This window comes from Triticum dicoccoides, chromosome 1B, assembly GCF_002162155.2.
Source record: "Triticum dicoccoides isolate Atlit2015 ecotype Zavitan chromosome 1B, WEW_v2.0, whole genome shotgun sequence".
In the NCBI taxonomy this organism is placed as follows: Eukaryota; Viridiplantae; Streptophyta; class Magnoliopsida; order Poales; family Poaceae; genus Triticum; species Triticum dicoccoides.
Genome location: NC_041381.1, coordinates 357227448 through 357238745, shown reverse-complemented (window position 1 = coordinate 357238745; position 11298 = coordinate 357227448). Strand labels below are relative to the sequence as shown.

General features: G+C 51.1%; 1 long non-coding RNA gene across 1 annotated transcript; it reads left to right on the top strand.

Annotated features, from left to right (window-relative positions):
• Nucleotides 1–10198: 10198 nt before the first annotated feature.
• Nucleotides 10199–10491, top strand: LOC119305164. Its single transcript, XR_005148570.1, has 2 exons — nucleotides 10199–10234; nucleotides 10321–10491. It is a non-coding gene; the product is annotated as an uncharacterized LOC119305164 (long non-coding RNA).
• The last annotated feature ends 807 nt before the right edge of the window (nucleotides 10492–11298 follow it).

The following is an 11298-nucleotide window of genomic DNA, read 5'->3' as shown; positions in this document are numbered from 1 at the left end:
GGAAGGCTTTCCGCGCCTCGACGAGCTGCGCCCGCTCCTCTGCAATAGACCGGAGGGCTTCCTGATTGCGTTCCCGTAGCTCCTCCACGCGCTTCTCAATATCTGCTCCCGCCTGCGCGACAAGCGCTTCCCGGGATTCCACCTTGGCTTGCCGGGCGCGGTAGAGCGACACCAGCTTCCGGAGCAGCTGCTCCTCCTTAGACTCGCCACTGCTGCTGCTTGGCGCGTCGACTAGCGTCAGCCCCGCGGAGGCGAGCACCTCCCCGTCAAAAGTCTCCCCTTCAACCGGCGCCCTGGAGCTTGAAGCCCAGGGAAGCTTGATGAAGACACCGTCGCCGGCCTTCAAGTAGGCGCCGGGCTGGGGCTCTTCGGAGCCTGGCGCTGCATCAGCGGCGGAGGGGTCGGCGGTCGGCGTAGCGCCTTGCGCTCCTGCGCCCTCTGGGTCATCAGTGCGATCGCCGGACCCCTCGCCAGCTCCTGCGCCAGCAGCTTTGGCAGCCTCCTCGCCGGCAGGATCGTCAGCACCGACCTCTTCTTCGGTGGCCGCGGCGGCATCAGTGTCATCGCGCGCGTTCTCCTCGCCGGTGGCCTCGGTCCCCATCGGCTCCGTGGAAGGTGGATCTGAAGGCCGAAAGAGGGAGATAAGTCAAGCAAATGTCCAAAAAGAAAATCAGAAGAAGAACCCAAGGGAAATTTCGGGGAAGAAGGATTACCTCTGCTGGGATCTATAGTCATGGGCTCCGCCAACGGGGGATCGCTAGTGCTGCCCCTTGCCGGAGACCCCTCCCTTGCCGGAGATTTCTCCCTTGCCGGAGAACGTTCCCTTGTCGGGGAATCCTCCCTTGGCGGTGTAGTTGAGGCAGATGGCACGTCGGAGGCGGTTTCCGAGCCCTCCTAGTGAAACTGTTCTGCTCCTACACGAACAAACCAAACAGTCAGATATCAGCAAAAGAAAGAACACCCATGCGCGCCAAACACCGAGAAGTAAAAACTATATACTTACGCTGGGGCTGCGCTGGGGGCTGCTTCGGGGAGTAGTTGCCGGGTCCGGCAAGGTAGTCTCGGGCGCACCCCCTGCCGTCGCGGTGGGCTCGTCCTCGATGATAACCACCGGAACCTTCGCCCTCTTCGCCGCTCTCTGGGACAGGGTCCTGAAAAGGAACAAGGTTCAGAATAAAGCAGATCAGATACAAGGCAGAAACAGCATGCATTGAAGAACTACAAGTATAACAAAGATTCTCACTCTTCTTCTTCCTCGTCGGAGCTGAGCGCAGAGAGGTCGAAGTCAGTCCCACCTTCGGCGCGACGAGGCGGAGGAGTAGGTGCCCTTGGCCGCTTGGCGGGGGCAGCGGCGGTGGTCTGGGACGACCCCGCTCCAGTTGCCGGCACAGTGCGAGGCGCTCCCGCGGCAACATTGCTTGTCACGGCGGAGCACGTCGCGCGGCGCGGCGGCTGCTGGCCCATCTGCCGCCCTGCTACATCCTCGGTCCTGCGGAGAAGCCTTCTTGGTGGAGCTGGGGGCTGCGCTGGGGGCTGTGCTGAGGGCTCCGTTTGCAGCAAGCTACCCGGAGATGGCGGGCCGCTCGCACCCTCGGTGGGCTCTGTCGACTCGACGTCAGGCGCGGCAAGCTCTTCCTCGCCGTCAAGCCATTCTCGCTCGGCAAGGATTGCCACCTCCGCTGCCTCTGCCTCCTCCACAGTAAACCCGAACTCGCCCGCGGCGGCGGCTGCCGCCGCCTCTTTTGCCCTGGTGGCGATGCGCTGCATCTCCTCCTTGGTGGTGTCGCGGGTGAGGAGCTTCTGTTCGTCGGCATGGACTGCCACCTCCACCAGGCCGTCGAAGAACTGCTGCACAACATCGTCCGCAGGCTCTTGCCAAGTGGGGACGATTCCATGCGAGTCGCACTGCGGCATCATTGCGCGGATGCGGTCGAGTGAAGAGTTGTTGCACAGCGGAACGACACCCACCGGCAACCTAAACCATTCGAGATGCTGAGAATCGTGCTTGAACAGCTCCTTGAGCATCGCATCCAGCTCCATGACTATAAAATTGAAGTTGAGGCCCGGGCGCAGCCTCATGATGTCCGCCGGACCCCCAAATTCCCAGGCGGGTCTCTTCCTCTCTTGCAGGGGGGCAATCCGGCGGCGAAGAAAGTCTGCATCAACGACGCCTACAATGAGCCCGGCAAGCCTGAGGCGCAAGATCCGGGTGGTGGCGATCTTCAGCTTGTCGTCGTCCGCGGCAAGGGCGCTCCAATCGCCGCCACACACTACTGGGGTTTGGCGCAGGGTGGTGAATGGCTGCGGGTTCTCCTCGATGATCCAGCACCACTCCGCTCTCCACTCCTCCCATTTACTGTGGAGCTCCCCCTCCAGATACGCCTCCTGCTTGCCGGTTCTCGAGATCCAGGCGACCCCGCCGGATAAGGGCTCTCCTCTCTCGACCCGGGGCATGAAGTAGTGGCAGAAAAGGGCTACATTTGGGTGGACTCCGACGAAGTTTTCGCAGAGATGTGCGAAAACCACCATGGTCAGGACAACATTGGGGGTGAAATCAAGGAGATGGAACCCGTAGGTGTTCATGATGTCGCAAAAGAATTCGGAGAAGGGCAGGCAGAGCCCGCAGTAGAAGAACAGCACGAAGAAGGGGTATCCGCTTCGAGCCCGTTTCGAAGCGGCGGCGGAGAGTACCTTCGTGCGCAGATGCGCCCGCGTCTCCGTCGACCAGAAAAGGTAGTACCACTCCCTCAGCTCCGCCGCGGCGAGCTCGGAGGGGAAGGTGACCCGCTCCTTCCGCAACGCCTCGAGCCGCAGCGCCTCGGTCGACTTCACGCCCTTCCCGGTCTTCGGAGCCATGGCGGAGGTGGCGGGGAGAGATCGACGGCATTGGTGGCGACGGCGGCAATGGGGGGCGGAGCGCTGCTCTCTTTCGGATTTGGAAGCGGAGGGGAGCGGCGGAGATTTCCGACATTGCAACAGCAAATGGCGAAGGTGGGGGAACTTTCCTGTTTCCCCTGCTTATAAAGAGGAGGAGGTGAACGTTACGCTTTCTCCGAATAAAGAACCACCCACGATCTCTCCCACGATGCCGCATTCGACGTGTGCCGTTATGGGAGGGTGCGGTGGATACGGAGTCAGATTCGGCGTACTCAGGCCGGCGTGTGCATGTGCCCTGTTTTGGGCCTGGCCCAACAACGCTCGGCACCGTGTGTGGCCCAGGCCCGGGGGCTCTTGTCGGTGTACTAAAGTAGGGGTACCTTAGTATCCCAAACTTGTGCACGGGCAGTCGCAGCACCCCGCGGCAAGGCTTGCCGGATGCCCACCATTCAAGAACAAAGTGTTCAATACAAAGTGTTCAAGAACAAAGTGTTCAAGACAAGAAAACAACGCCCCGGCAAGGGGATCTTGACGGGAAGGCCAACCGAGGCATTTCAAGGAACTTGCCGCAACACGCCTCACGTCCCGGCAAGGCCCGGCGAGCGACAAGCTTCCGGACGCGACAAGACAACGACCGCGGCAAGGCGCTTGCCGCGGCAAAACTACCACTTTGCACACGCGCTCCAGCACATCCACCAACGTGTCGCCCAGGGGCATTTCCAGGCGCGTGTGGCAGGAAGCTGTGCGGCTAGCGGTGCGAGGTGGAAAGCGGAGATGACGAGAAGGCCATCGTGGCAGGCGGTGGCACCCCTAACGGTCACTTTTCTGCATTGTTTGGGCGACTCAGACGGGCATTTAATGCCTTTGTCCACTGCCGTCAGGGTTAGGTAGGATACACTGTTCAGTTAGGTGTACCAACCACTCTCTTTACATTTTCGCCCCCACTTACGTTGCCACCTGTCGGTGACCCCTTAAGCATATAAAAGGAGGCCCATGCGCAATGTAGAAGGGGTTCGACGCATTCGAAACCAGAAAACACTCATGCTCTCGAGCAAGAACATAATACAATCACAAAGCAGTAGTAGGAGTATTATCTCTCCGGAGAGCTCTGAAGCTGGGTAAAACTGCTCGCGTGCTTCGCCTCGATCCGCTCTTCATGCGACCTCCGCTCCCTGCCGGACCGAAAAGGGGCCCTGCCCCATATGTGTTCGTTCCCACGACATCAAGCCATATATATATATATAGCCGGTCTATTCTACTAATATTAGCAGGATAACTATTCTGATAACACTTCCACACTGAACGCTGAACGCAAGTGCACTGCACTTTCTGTAGCAGGGGCACTGCAATACACACTAGTGAACTTCGTGTCGTAAAAAACTACACGCAGAGTTTTTTCGGTATTATTTTTGCTGTAGTTTTTTAACCATTTATCGGAATGAGGCGTATAATATACCGTTGGAAAGCTATGGATTAGCCACAACTTCACCATGTTGAATACTTTTCGAGATTCCTCGCGGTTTAAGAGCAGTTCCAAAAATGGTGCGCCGAACGATGAGTGGCAGCGAGCGTATTTTCACGATTTTTTCTAGAACGCTCATCGGAATAAAGCAAATGATACGCCGTCGGAAAGATATCATCGAGGCGCATCTTTTTCATATCTATTATTTTTTCTAATTCGTTACGGTTTAAGAGCAGTTTCAAATTTACTAAATCGCGGAATTACATTTTTTTTCAATTTTTTCAGTTTTCAGTATTGGTTTAGCTCCATTTTTTGAACCGTTTGCCGAATCGAGGAGTGTGATACGCAGTTGGAAAGCTATGGACAAGGCGCAACTTTCATATGTTGAAATGTTTTTGAGATTCGTTACGGTTTTTAGTTAATTTTGAAAATCGTGCGGTTGACGACGAGAGGCAGCGACCGTTTTTGTGAAATTTTACAAACCACTGGTCAAAATGATTCAAATTATACGCCGTTGGAAAGATATCGATGAGGCACAACTTTTTCATGTAGAACACTCTCTCCGATTCCTTACGGTTTAGGAGCAATTTCGATTTTAACGAAATGCGGACACTGTTTTTTCGCGACACCAAAATTGTCGTATGTACTGCATTAGAGAGAAAACCTCACTTCTTTAGACTAAAAGCTGCACTTCATCGAACAAACAAGTGCACTGCATGATTTCTTTTTCGTGGGACGTAAATTTTCCTAAACGAGGTGGAGTGCACTTCATGTCGAGTGTTGGTGAACCGCATGACTATGAAATGTGAACCTCGACACTACCGTAAATGGGACGTACTGCATCAGACAGAAAATCGCACTTATTTAGACTAAAAACCGCACTTTATTGAACAGACAAGTGCACTGCATGATTTCTTTTTTGTGGGATGTAATTTTCCCAAACAAGGTGGAGTGCACTTCTTTAGACTAAAACCCGCACTTCATCCAACAAACAAGTGCACTGCATGAATTCTTTTTGTGGGACGTAAATTATCCCAAACAAGGTGGAGTGCACTTCATGTCAAGCGTTGGTGAACCGCAATACTATGAAAATTGAACCTCAAGACTACGTAAACGGGTCGTGACACTACTGAAAGTGAACCGCTTGAGTTTTTGTCATCTCTCTTATACTTTTTGCACTTCACATTGGGCCTTAGTGAACCGTGACACTACCGAAAGTGAACCGCGACACAACAAAAAATGAACCACATTATTTTTAGTCATCTCCCTAACATTTTTGTCGTCTTCTCATTGTTTGTTATTACCGTGGTTGGCCTGCAAAGACGAGGCAAATGCACTGCATTATTACCGGCGGTCACACGACAGAGCTGCACTGAATGGTGCAATGAACTGCATCAAAGAGAAAAAAAGGATGAACAACACGTACTGCTAGCCATGGCACTCGCTGGAGTATTTTGCCTTCTTTTGTCTTCAAAGTGAAACGCTGATTATTTATTTATTTATTCCCAAAGGGAACAACACTGTTTTTTCAGCATTTTTTCCTAATAATAAAAGCAAACTTCTCGAAGGCCGAAAGTGAACCTCTCGACAGAAATTAACAGAGTCATCTCGAATGACACACAAGCATTATGTCTGTTAGCAATCAAAACAAGAAAAACTGCATGGGCACCTAACACTTGTCAAACCTGCAAAGACATTTGACATGAACTCCAAGAAAAAACTGCATCATCACAATGTCCAATAGCATATCCACTTGAAGCAAACTGCACAAGCGGTTGGCAAATGGAGTTAACTCGCCATGGAGAGCTGGGGAACGTCATCTTGCTGTCATTGAACTGTAAAAACAAATTACAAACATGTCGTCTCACCACCAGTAGCATCCTCTAGGTATTCCAGAACTTGATGGATACACCAAACTGCTTGCAATCAGAAACGCACCATTAGGGGGTTCACACCAAACTGCATACCCATAGGAACTCCCCTTTGGGCTCGATTGATCCGAAGATGCAGGAAGGGATTTTGGCAGCATGGTCAGAGGGAGAGGGAGCTCCGACGACGGGTGCATTCCACCATGCGTGGGTACCAACCACTGCGAGGCCAACGACATCAACGACCCTCCGTGTGGCTAGATCCAGGAGGCCGACAACACGAGGCTAAGGTAGAGGAGAAAGGCGACGGCCACGGCGAGGTTGTTGTGGCTGGATCCAGGACGCTGACGGTGTTCCCCGGGAGGACCTGGAAGGAGAGTACCGGTCACCGGCGTGGGGATTGGGCTATCCACGGCAGAGCGGCGGGGGCGGAACCGCGCCGGCAGCAGCGCGAGGTGCCTGGGGGCGGCGCTTCCGGATCCATGCCAACATCCGCGCGTGACGCCTAGGGTCGGCGGTGGCGGATCCACGCTGGCAGCTATGCGAGGTGCCCGGGGTCGGCACGGCTGGATCCACGCCAGCAGGCGCGCGGGGTTCGTTCCCGGCGACATGGAGGTAGTTGAATGTGGGTGTGGTCGAGGGAGGTCCAGCGCAGGAAGATGGAGGGGAACGCGGGGGCCCATCGGGGGGAAGGAGAGGGTTGGGGGAGGCCGTGGTAGACGGTGGACAGGGTCGGGTCGGCGCACTGGTGTGGTGCTCCGGTGGCGGTGGCGCACTAGGGTGGTGCTCCGGCGGAACATGGAGGGAGATGGGGATTTGGATCGGGGGAAGAGGGAGGTGGAGATTTAAATCCGGGGAAGAGGGAGGTGGGTGTCGTGCGGGAGCTGGGGGTGGGCATTGTCGCGGTTTGGTTAGCGGCAGTGAGGTGGTTCGGTTCGCGAGGCGGTGCGGGGTCACGTGTTAGCAGAATAAGCTACGGAAAAACTAACGCCCACACGTGTGGGTGTTTGCACATCGCTCACACGCCTCCATCACCATTTATTTTGTCACATATGAACAGATGACATCAGAAAAAATCTTTTTGGTTTTTAGCTTAAAAATGTTTTATCTTCTAATTAAAAATCCGTTTTCACCATTAAATCCGTCTCGTCGAGATCTTCAAAACTAGATCCCATGTTGATATGTTTCGACGAATTTTTTTTTTGCCCAAAAACTGCCATGATGTTTACACTGTAGTTTCCATAGTGCTTAAACTAAAGTTGCCATGTGGCAATTTTAGTTTGTAGATCATGGCAATTTTAGTTTTTCGATGATGGGAATTCCAGTACTTTGACCATGAAAATATATTTTTTGTATGAACCATGGCAATTTTAAGTGCATGTATCATGACAATTTTAATTTATGGTGCATGGCAAGTCTAGTTTCTTAATTCCCTGTTTTATAATATGTCAAAATTCATTTTTAAATGTAGAAGAAAATTGCTAAAACATATCATGGAAACTTCAGTGTGAACATCGTGACAATTCATGTGCAATAGACACGGCAACTTTTAAACAAAAAAAATTCGTCGAAATATATTGATATGAGATCTAGTTTCAAAGATCTCGTCGCGAGGGATTTAATGGTGAAAACGGATCTTCAATCGGATTTTTCGTTTAAGAGATAAAACATTTTAAAAACAGAAAATCCAAAAAGATTTCCACATGCATGCATGCGGTGACATGGCATAGTCTGTGTGCTATAGGGCGTGTGGTCGGGTTTGGCTCCCACCACACGTGTGGGCGTTAGCGTTGTCCATAAGCTAATGTTAGCAGAATAAGACTCTTAAGAGGTGTTATCATAATAGACCAACCCTATAGGGCTATTCTGTTACCCTAGGCTCTATATAGGAGCGATCCGACTAATCTGTAAACTAAACACAGGAAAGGCCCAACTGAACATCTGACCCGAAGCCAAACCCTGTCGTCCCTGACCATTCCAGGTGATCTGATCCGCCGCCGCGGCCTTCCCCTCCACCAGCGCGCCGCCGCGGCCTCCCCCTTCACCAGGGCACCGCCCCGGCCTCCCCCTCCACCATCGCGGCTGCCCCCGCCACCTCCCGCCGTGGCCTCCGCCCTAGCTCCAGCCGCGGCCGCCGCCCCCACGTCCACCCCGGCCACTGCCCTACGCGCCAACGACCCCTCCCCCCACTGCCGCGCCACGGGTCCACTTCGCCACGAGCTCTAGCGCCGACCATCCCGCCACAGCTTGTTATCCTCTCTTCCATCAGCTCCACTTCACTGGAACCACAAGTCCACAGGAGTATGCGTAGCAGGTTCACCAGATCCTCCTAACATCTTCTTCCTTCTCCAAAAATATTTTCTTTTATGTTCCATTCTTCGTCATATGTTGATTTCATATTACCTCAGTGCCGTCCGCTTGAATTCTTGCTGATGCTGGCTGTAGCTTGAAACGGCTTCTCCTGCGTGCCTACGTGTGTGCTTTTCTTGAGTCCAAAAGGGAGAAATATTGTTAGTTCATGAACAAAAAAATTTGTACTAAACTTAACATTAGTTTGGTGTGCACTCGGTTGTCAGTCCTTGTAAAAGTGCAAAATAGTTGGTGCCTGTGAAAAAATATCGTCAGTACAAGTTTCAATTTTTGTAAGTTTAGATATATCACCTGAATAAGTAATGATTTGCAGCGAGTTTCTTTGATGTCAGTTCTGATCCAAGAGCTGGTAGTGCCTCGTCTCTTCACCGCATAGATTGCAGCTTTCTATAGGCAGAGTCCAATTGTGCAGCCGGTAAATGCTCTATGCATTATGCTCTAGTATTTTACCCACTTGAATTATTGTCCCTAGAGTCCTTATGTGATCACGAGACTAGCACATTATATAGGGCATTGCGTAGTCACTGCCTTTTCTCTTTTCAGCATTGTGCTCCTTGCATTTTAATTGGCACACCATTTTCCATATCTAGGATGATACATCAACTTAGTGGTTATGCATACACCCACTATCGGCAAACTTGTGAATCGACCACCCGGTTCATACATTGAAATCAGTGTTTATTTGTAATAATTAGTTTATGTCCATTCAGATTTTGTAGTCAACATTATGAATTTCTAAAGCATGAAAATGCACGACCCCCTGAGTAATTAATTTAAGTAAACTGGAGAGTCCATTGAGTGGTTTTTAATTTTGGCAAACACGATGCCCCTGCAATTGTTTGACCATATTCAGGTTCTTCTCTCCATTATGGCCCCCTCTTCATATCAGCAAGCATCTCCTCTTGCAGCAGGCATCTCCTTGCCCACCACATTGGCTGGAGCATGCATGTCCTTAACTTTGTTTGGTTTTGTCATGATTTATATAAAAGCCAGTAGTGGTGCTAGTACTTAACTACTTATGTTACAACAGGCCATTGACAAAAAAAACTACAAAAAATCACTTTTTCTTATTGCAAATTTTTTTGTATTTGCTCAGTTCAACATGTACTTTATTATCAAACAACTCATATGCATTTTGATATGCATAAACGTATACAATTTCGTGTGTCAGTTCAGCTAAGATCAACCTATATGCAAAATTTTCAGTAAATGTTCAGCAGGATCTCTATGCTATTGGTTTCTTCAGTTTACTTGCAAGTTCTAGTAAAAAAAGTTGCGTACACATTCTAGCCACTGCTCACCTCTGCCGCGCCCACCTGTATTCCTCCGGCGGAGCAGACGGTGCGGATCGGGAGGTGTGCGAGAAATGCTGGCGCTAGCGTGGTGGGGCCGCGAGGCTCACCGTGGTGGAGCTCATCCGCCTCTAGCTGTCGACGGCAGTTGTGGGAAGCCCTGGTCGTCGTCTGGTGGCACGGTCTACACGGCCTCTAGTAGTTCGACAAGCGCGCCTCCCTCAGTTCTAGGATGACAAGCCAGGAAGCCGCCCTCTTTGTGACCTGCTGATTTCTCCCTTGCACTGGCGGACTGATGATGCGGGAGTCGTCCTCTTCACTCCAGTTGGCTTCTCGTACTGCCGATGCTGCTAGTAATGTTGCAGGTTGATCCTCTTGGATTTCTATTTGTTTCTTAGTTCTGGTGAAGTAGGTGAACTGATTTTGGGGCCACTTCTCTTACTTTGTGCAGTGACAGAGAACTTGGTGCTGAGGAATGGAGCGCAAGTACGGACGGTGCTTCCGTAATCTTAGGCGAGCTTGCGAATCTGTAGCACCCTGGTGATTTTAGTAGTGCTATTAGTCATGGGGTGAACATGGACAGATGAATGCGTTGCTAAACAGGGCTTCTGAATTTGCATTATCACCATGCTTTTTCCATTCGTATTCAGGTTGCAAAAATGTTCTTGTATGAGTACAAGCTAGTCGATCGATCTATCCAGTGGATTCAGTCCAGATGCTAGCTTATTCTTGGGAAGTCTTGATTCGGAGGAAAAAATCATGTTGACTAGTTGTTGTTATGCCTCAAAGCAGAGACTTTATCTTACATTTTGATATCTAATGTTGGTTTATAATTCTCTGAATTTATTTATCCATTATGCTCTATTACTAGAACATCCTTTACTTGTTTTTTGCCGCGCGCCGTCCCAGCTTTCCTCCGCGGCCACGCACCGCCATCCCTGCCCCGCGCTGCCACCCTGATCCCCTGCACCGTGCGCCGCCACTCCGAGCCCCACCGCCCTGCGCCTGTCACCCCCCGCCTTGCGCAGCATCCTACCGACCCGACCAGCCGCCGACCGAATCCAGCCTCGCCCCCGAGCTTCGTCTTCTTCCTCGCCGAGACACACGACAGCCACCCTAGTTCGGGCGTAGTAAGTACCTCAGTACAAGTTAAAAATGGTGGTCCCTTTGGAATAAAAGGAAATGGCAGAAATTCAAATTGTAAAAATTCAAGCAAAAAAAGAGACCCCATGAAAATCCTGCTTAGTAAGTACCTCAGTACAAGTCGTAAAATGAGACAAGTTCAGAACATCATTGTCAAAAAAATGTTGAGTTCAAAAAAAAGAAACAAAACAAACATTTTCTTTTTGAATAAAATATCATTCAGTTCGATGATACAAACCATGCAAGTACAGGGGCGACGATACAGTAAACCGTTGAAAATTTACGA